This window comes from Engraulis encrasicolus, chromosome 21 (genome assembly GCF_034702125.1).
Source record: "Engraulis encrasicolus isolate BLACKSEA-1 chromosome 21, IST_EnEncr_1.0, whole genome shotgun sequence".
Taxonomy (NCBI): Eukaryota; Metazoa; Chordata; class Actinopteri; order Clupeiformes; family Engraulidae; genus Engraulis; species Engraulis encrasicolus.
The window spans coordinates 26262434-26270104 of NC_085877.1; positions in this window are offsets into that span (position 1 = coordinate 26262434).

Below are 7671 nucleotides of genomic sequence, written 5' to 3' on the forward strand. Positions count from 1 at the left end.
GCCAGGCCTGAGTTTGACATCCCTGAAGGTAGAGAATGTGCGCACATCAGTGGCGCAGGTGCTGGACAAAATAAGTAAATGATAGAAGTCCGCAACACTGTTAATGGTCCAAGTTGTTTTATTTGCACCTTCGTCCTTTTTCAAGTGCAACCTTGACATCCCTGCCCTAAGGAGTCATACTGCATATGCTGCCTTTCATCCTTGCATAACAACCTATTTCAGGTGAACACACCTAGGCCTACACACACTCTTTCCTTACATAACTGTTACAGTTAAGGTACCACCCCAGTGACAAGTAGCATGCATCCACCTCAGTATTAAGTAATACCTCAATTTCACTGTGTACAAAAATAGATTTCAGTCTCCCTTTGTATTGGTCAGTTATACAGTGGTTCTCACCTTTTTTAACAAACACCCTCCTGACCACACCATAAGCCTGCCGATCCCCCACAAAACCCACCCCACACTCCACCCGACATCATCATGACAAAGATGATGAAAACAGCACAGTCGAATAACAACAATAATCCTTTCATGTATACTCTTGTGTAGGCCTACATTATACATTTTATATTAAGTGCTTTAAAACAGTAGTCTACATCAGTGGTTCCCAACCTATGGGTCGGGACCCAACCTATGGGTCGCCAAAGATCCACAGTGGGTCACGAAGCCCTTTTGATTTTAATGGGTTTCATTTTAATACCATATACAGCCCATGTTGAATAAATGACAAAGCATTTAAACTAATATATGCATAGAAGTAACAAAATGTGATACATTAAACATTTATTCTATATTTGACTGAAGACAAATTGTGGAATAAAATGATAACTAATGAGCTTTCGCCGGAAACAGAACATACTCCCTCTTGTGTGGGTGCTCGCACGGGTGGGTCACCAAAGCTTACAATGGTAAAAATATGGGTCCCTGAAGAAAAAGGTTGGGAACAACTGGTCTACATCTCTACAGCCCCTTGGAAGCTGTAGAGCAACACTAGGTCAGTACATTCACATTAACTCTTGTAGGTTCCCCCACCATAAACTCCTGTTATAACCTTACTGACACCAAAATTGCAATGCCCATGTCTTCATCTGTTACTTACAGCTCTTAAGGGCCGTACACACACGTCGCTGTAATTTACTCGCTACTTGCTCACTCGCCTACTTGCCACTCGCTCTGGGTGATTTTGTTTACTGGTTGTCATGGTTCCCGCTGTCCGCGCCAATAACGTCCGTACGAAACAAAATGTAGGCCTACGCTGTTTAACGTTGATCGTGTGCTGTGCACAACCATGCATATGAGCCTTTGATGGTGTACACTGTATGTATTTTCCTCAACACTTTTAACCAAAGTGTGATGGCGTGCAGAAGTTGGGTGGTCAGAACACCACAGGGGCAACGTCACCTGTCAATAATCTGTATTCTGCATTCCAATTGGTTACTCGCTTAACTCGCGTCGCTCGAAGATAAAATAAGTTTATCTCGGAACCCGCCCACATCGCATCGCTTGTACTCTCCTCGCCTACTCGCCAGCGAGACTCGGTGGAACACGTAGACATTCTATTGACTTCATCCGCTGAGCGAGTAACTAGCAGCGACGTGTGTGTACGGCCCTTTAGTATTGTCACTGCAATGTTGATATGACATTTTATGAGTATTTTCAGCAAAGTGTGAGTAGGCCAGTCGACTGGCACATAGTAAGAGGCTACGGTCAACCGAAATCCTCATTTAAAAAAATGCCTTAGACACACATGAAAGCGTTTCATAACTTACTGTATTTTGATACAGTATAGGTAGGTACACAGTAGGCCTATTGTGGCCCATGAAGTTGTGTTGAAGTGTGTGTGTGTGTGTGTGTGTGTGTGTGTGTGTGTGTGTGTGTGTGTGTGTGTGTGTGTGTGTGTGTGTGTGTGTGTGTGTGTGTGTGGTGTCTGTGTCTGTGTGTGTGTGTGTGTGTGTGTGTGAGTGTGTGTGTGTGTGTGTGTGTCTGTGTGTGTGTGTGTGTGTGTGTGTGTGTGTGTGTGTGTGTGTGTGTGTGTGTGTGTTTGTGTGTAGATGTAGGTGTGTGTGTGCATGCGTGCGTGTGTGCATGCATGTGTGTGTGTGTGTGTGTGTGCGAGCGTGTGTGTGTGTGCGTGCGTGTTCGTGTGTGCTCGTGTGCAAACAGTCATATCTATCCAAATCCGCAGGCCAGATAAAAAATGGTTTGTTTTCCACGTTTCTCTGATATCGGGACACCGGATAAAACTGCTGCAGAATAGAATCTCATTCTCTACGTAGATCTGGAAAAACAACAGTGCCTTTGCCCCTCTCGGTTTTCACCAAGGCTTTTACCAAGACCTCTCGACTCAATTAGCACTTCCCAAAGGTGAGTTCAGGCTTCACAATGCATTACAATGTCCCCATTTTCTGCTTGTAACATTACAGTCGTTTTTATCAACCACCTTAGCGCAGAGCCTGTTATAACCTTACTGTTATAACAAATTGTAATGGCTATCTTAGTCTGTTACTTAAGGCTCTCAGTACTGTCAGCAATATTGTTATGATGTAGTTGAGTATTTTCAGCAAATAGGCCCGCCGGCGACCCCATCTGTACTAAGATGCTACAGTGATACTGTTGAGTTTACATGATAGACAAGTTTGATTTTGTGGAAGATTGGCCTGCATTATATGAAACGGAGGAACATTCAAAGTTATAAAAGTTGGAAGTTAGACACATTTTAGAAAATTTCAAACGTGTTAAAAAGTTTTTAATTTTTTTATTTCTTGGTTCACAGTTGCTTGACTCATGAACTCTCTCTAATGCCATGTTCTAATTGTGTGTGTGTGTGTGTGTGTGTGTGTGTGTGTGTGTGTGTGTGTGTGTGTGTGTGTGTGTGTGTGTGTGTGTGTGTGTGTGTGTGTGTGTGTGTGTGTGTGTGTGTGTGTGTGTGTGTGTGTGTGTGTGTGTGTGTGTATGTGTGTGTGTGTGTGTATGCGTGTGTGCTTGCATAGGCCTACTGTACGTGTGTTTTCATTTTCATCCAGATGACAATAGTCCATCCGTCGCCAAGTATGCTGTTTCACCTGCTCCTTCTAGGTTTGGCTCCGTTTTCATACATTTTACGTGTTGTACATTCTTCTGGATTAGCATCGAAGAGGTGTACATTCTTCTGTCCTTACTGTACACTTCCAGGGCATTCCATCCCGATGTCATGAGTCAGATTGACTGTCAGATTGATTGATAGATTGTTTGTTAAGCAAGCGGAGGTGTGTTTGTCACAGTGTTGAATAGAGACAAAAAAGAGAGAAAAGGTGTGCTCCTCACTGACGAAGGTGATGGGTGAAAGAAGATGATGGGTGAATAATGTTTTCTGTTCTAGACGCTCCAGTTACAGTACATGGTATACGTACGTTAGCACGCACATCAGACATTAGACATTATCTTCTCTTTGTCTTTGAATTCATTCATTCATTTTCCTTATGTTCATTTAAAGAAAGATTAATCCATCTTGCTTTGTCTCTCTTCTCTTTCTTTTGTTCCTTCTTTATTTATTCTATTGCTAATTCTTTCTTTTCTTTCTTTCTTTCTTTCTTTCTTTCTTTCTTTCTTTCTTTCTTTCTTTCTTTCTTTCTTTCTTTCTTTCTTTCTATTTCTGTCTGTCTGTCTGTCTGTCTCTCTCTCTCTCTCAGGTCTTTGCACAGTGTCTTCCGATGCGTCCCGTAAAGGCCGGCCTGACCCTTGTGAAAGCACCCAGTTGCCTCCTCCAGCAGCGGCAGTGGACATTGTGCCAGGTGTGCCCACTGTCCCAGGCGTACCCAGCTTCCCAAGCGTCCCCCCAGTCCCCACTGTCCACCCTCCAGACCCTTTGACCCTCCCTGCAGACAGGGCCTCAGCAGCGGAGAGGGAGTTCACAGGTCAGCAGCCAAATCAGGAATACATTGTCCCAGATTATTAACCCCTTAGAACAGGGATGGGGAACCTTTTTCATTCAAGGGACCACTTCAAATTCCTCGTAAAAGTCCTCCAAGGGCCGTACTATGAACAACAAACCAGGATTTCCTCCTGCACTTTAGGCCTATATTGAAGGCAGCCACCTTTAAAACAGACCCTCCCCCCCTTCTGTAGGTATTGCAAATGTAATTTATAAGATTCCTTTACAAAATTAAAATTATATTGGGATTCAGATAAAACAGCCTCAAGGGCCATAAATGGCGCTCAAGACATAGGTACCCCACCCATGCCTTAGAGCCTATGTTATATAACCTGACTGACATCAAAATTACAATGCCCAAGTCTTGTGTCAATCTGTTACTTAAGACTCTTGGTAGTGTCATAGCAATGTTGTTATGATGTGGTGATGATGAGTGTTTTCAGCAATGAGTGAATCGGGCCGCCGACAGACCCATATGCACAAAGAGGCTATGACCCAAAATGAAGGGAGTTCTCACAAAGTTGTCCCCTTCACCCAATCTAGGTGTGCAGTTTGGAGGAAAACTGTTGTATCTAGATATGATTTCCTGTTGATTCATGTTTGGTGTTTATCAAATGAGACCAACTTTTTAGTCGTTAATTAATTTAAGTGATATTTTCATTAATCTCAGGGGTCATCGCTATAGACATTTTTGAAAATATTTTTTGTTAAATAAGGGAAAGATTAACAGTAACAGTATTCATACAAATGTCAGATTACCCTCCCATCTTCCCAAAACACTGATCAATGTACCCTGTCCGTTCCCTTTCCATTCCTTTGCCATCCCTTGACAAACATTTCATTGCTTAGTTCAACCATGGTCGCCAAAGGTTTCTTCATCTTATTCTTTTGCTTACTGCGCTCAATTCATATAATTAAAATCTAGAAACACACTCACGCCCAATGTCAAGGTAGGGCCATTTAACCCGTTAAGACACAGCGTTACAAATTTGCTGTTATCATAATGACAATGACCAAGTCGTAGTGCATTAAAGGCCTGTGTTATGTCATAGTAGTGTAGTAGGCCTACTATGGTACTTTAACTTTTCAATGACTATTACAGCGTGCCACTGGAGGTACTAAGGGGCTACATGCGTGTAAGATTGACCTTCACCTTCCAGATTGACCGTCCTCATTCTTTCCCGTGCTGCGAAATATCAGTCTGATACCAATGGCTAATTTTATATGTGAAGCCAATAGAATCCTTGAAATTCTTTGTGGTGGTAAGGTAAGCGTACCCATTAAGCCCATGTACCCTTTAAGCCCACTTTCAACTTTGAGGTCAATTTAAAGAAAGGGAAAAGGTTAATTTTGTTGTTCATCACCCTATCCAATTAAAGGGTTTAGTAACTGACAAAATGTTTTTTATTGCAAACAAATCACATTTTTTATCGTCGAGTTATTCCCGTCCAAGTGAATCCAGTCTCAGGACTACTGACAAGAAGTTGCCTCAAAACTTTGCTATTTTGGGACATGTCAGAAATCATAGAATATCAGCTAGTTTAAGTCAAATGTTTTGAAAATACTTTCATATTTAGTAAACTAAGAGGTAAATGTAATGATTTTTATATATATACATGCAGTGTTTTACTAAATTATAGCATTTCCCTTCAAATGGAAAGATGTGTTTTATGAGCGAGCACACGCTGATATTTTCTTGATACAACCACACACCATCTTTATCTTACTCTACCGTAAGACTTAAGGTGGTTAGGTATGAATTCTAAGCATATTCCAGTTTGTTTGGCATTGGTCTTTAAAGAAATGCATCATGAAATGTTTTGTGGAGTTGATTATTTCCATAAAATAGCTTTTTGTATAGGCGGGCTTAATGGGTACAAGGTGGGCTTAAATGGTACACCCCATTGAAATGCATGCAAGTTTGCATGCATGCTTATGAAAAATGCCTTTGAGGGACATAAAAAGTGCTGTACAATCCCAAGTTGTTGGTTTAAAAGGCGTAATGTAATGAACTAACAATAATCAATAAGAAAAAATACATTTCTCTGTTTGGATGAAGAATTTTATGAAGTATATGAAGTAAAAGATGCCGTAATATTTAATTAGGTTTTATGCACTATTTTTTTAGCAAATCTTACATTTTTGGTCTGAAACCATTTATGCCATGTAGGCTCCACTGTTTAAACTCAATTCACACACCTCACCAGGTATTTTGGTAGAGAAATAACTATATGAGCTTATTTGGAACACAAGTGGGCTTAAATGGTACCAATGGTACCATTTAAGCCCATTCAGACTTTTCACTTTTCTCATAAAAAATCTTCATATTGTACTTTGAAATATCCATCAACTCAGTGACAAACAATCTTACTATTTAACAAAATATTTCACAAAAAAATTATGTGAAGATGATTGAAAAATAAAGAAATTTAGATTTTGGTGGGCTTAATGGGTACGCTTACCTTACATTTTCTCTCTTTTTTTCTTTTTTTTCTTTTTTTATGTGGTGGTACTTTTTCATGAACAAAGGGCGAGGTTGGAAATGGGCAACAGAAATGGCTTAAGCGCAGTAGCAGAATAACCAACATTCACAAACAAAGACAATAACAGCGCATTGATCTACAGTGTAAGCATGCAAAGAGATACAATATAAAATAGAATACAAAAAAATTAAACATCATTACGCACCATTGACTGTAGAGAAATACATCAAAGGATGCGATATGTGGATTGACAAGCCAACAAGATAAGGCACAGTGAAGAGATAAACGGTGCACATAAAAAAAAAATCTTTCTTTCACTGTTTCAAATATTTTTCGTTCAATATTTGTGTTTCAATTCGCATGGCATGTATTCACCTGGGCTACGAGTCAGATTTCCACAGGATTTCCGGTATGTGTGGTATTTGCTGTGTGGCGTAAGGTCGTGTTACTTATTTCCATCTCATCACCAGAGTTTCATATTTTTTTACATAATTGATTAAATCAGTATAAGGATTTACCAATATGTATGAGTGAAGTAAGCATCTGTAATTAACTATTGCCTTTCCGATTAATAGTAATTAACTCTTGCCTGTACACTGTATTACTTCTTGGCCTCTGTATGATGCCTTGTAAGTCACTTGGGATACAAGCATCTGCTCAATATAATATACAGTAACACTGTGTGTCTGTTCAATTGAATGGGAATCTCAAGATAGAGAGTAAAAGAGAATTAAGTACAGTGCATTTGAGAGGATTGTAGTAGAGTCAAGATACCTTTTTGATCCCTAAGGAAATTAAGGTGTCCAGCAGCATAGCACACATCCACATCCACAGATCAAACATCTGCAAACATAAATTCACATGGACAGATGAAATAATACAGTATGTGCTGCCTGAGAACTGATTCTGTCCTGTTATGGTGGCCCACTTAATTGTTTTTATTTTTATTTTTTTTCTAGGGCCATCCATCACACCGTCAGCAGTCACACTGCGATTCATCCACCACCACGGTACTGTGATACTGTGATTTATCTAAAGTGTGTGTGTGTGTGTGTGTGTGCGTGCGTGTGTGCGTGTGTGTGCGTGTGTGTGCGTGTGTGTGCGTGTGTGTGCGTGTGTGTGTGTGACCTGAATTCAGTTGATGTTTCAGTTCAAACCAAATGTTGAGCATTTGGTGCAAATTACATAGTGCATACTAATTCTAGCCTCGCGAGCCATCCTACGTACTTCCGCCAAAGGATTGGCTCCACTACTGTAGTCTGGCCGTGCTTCTCT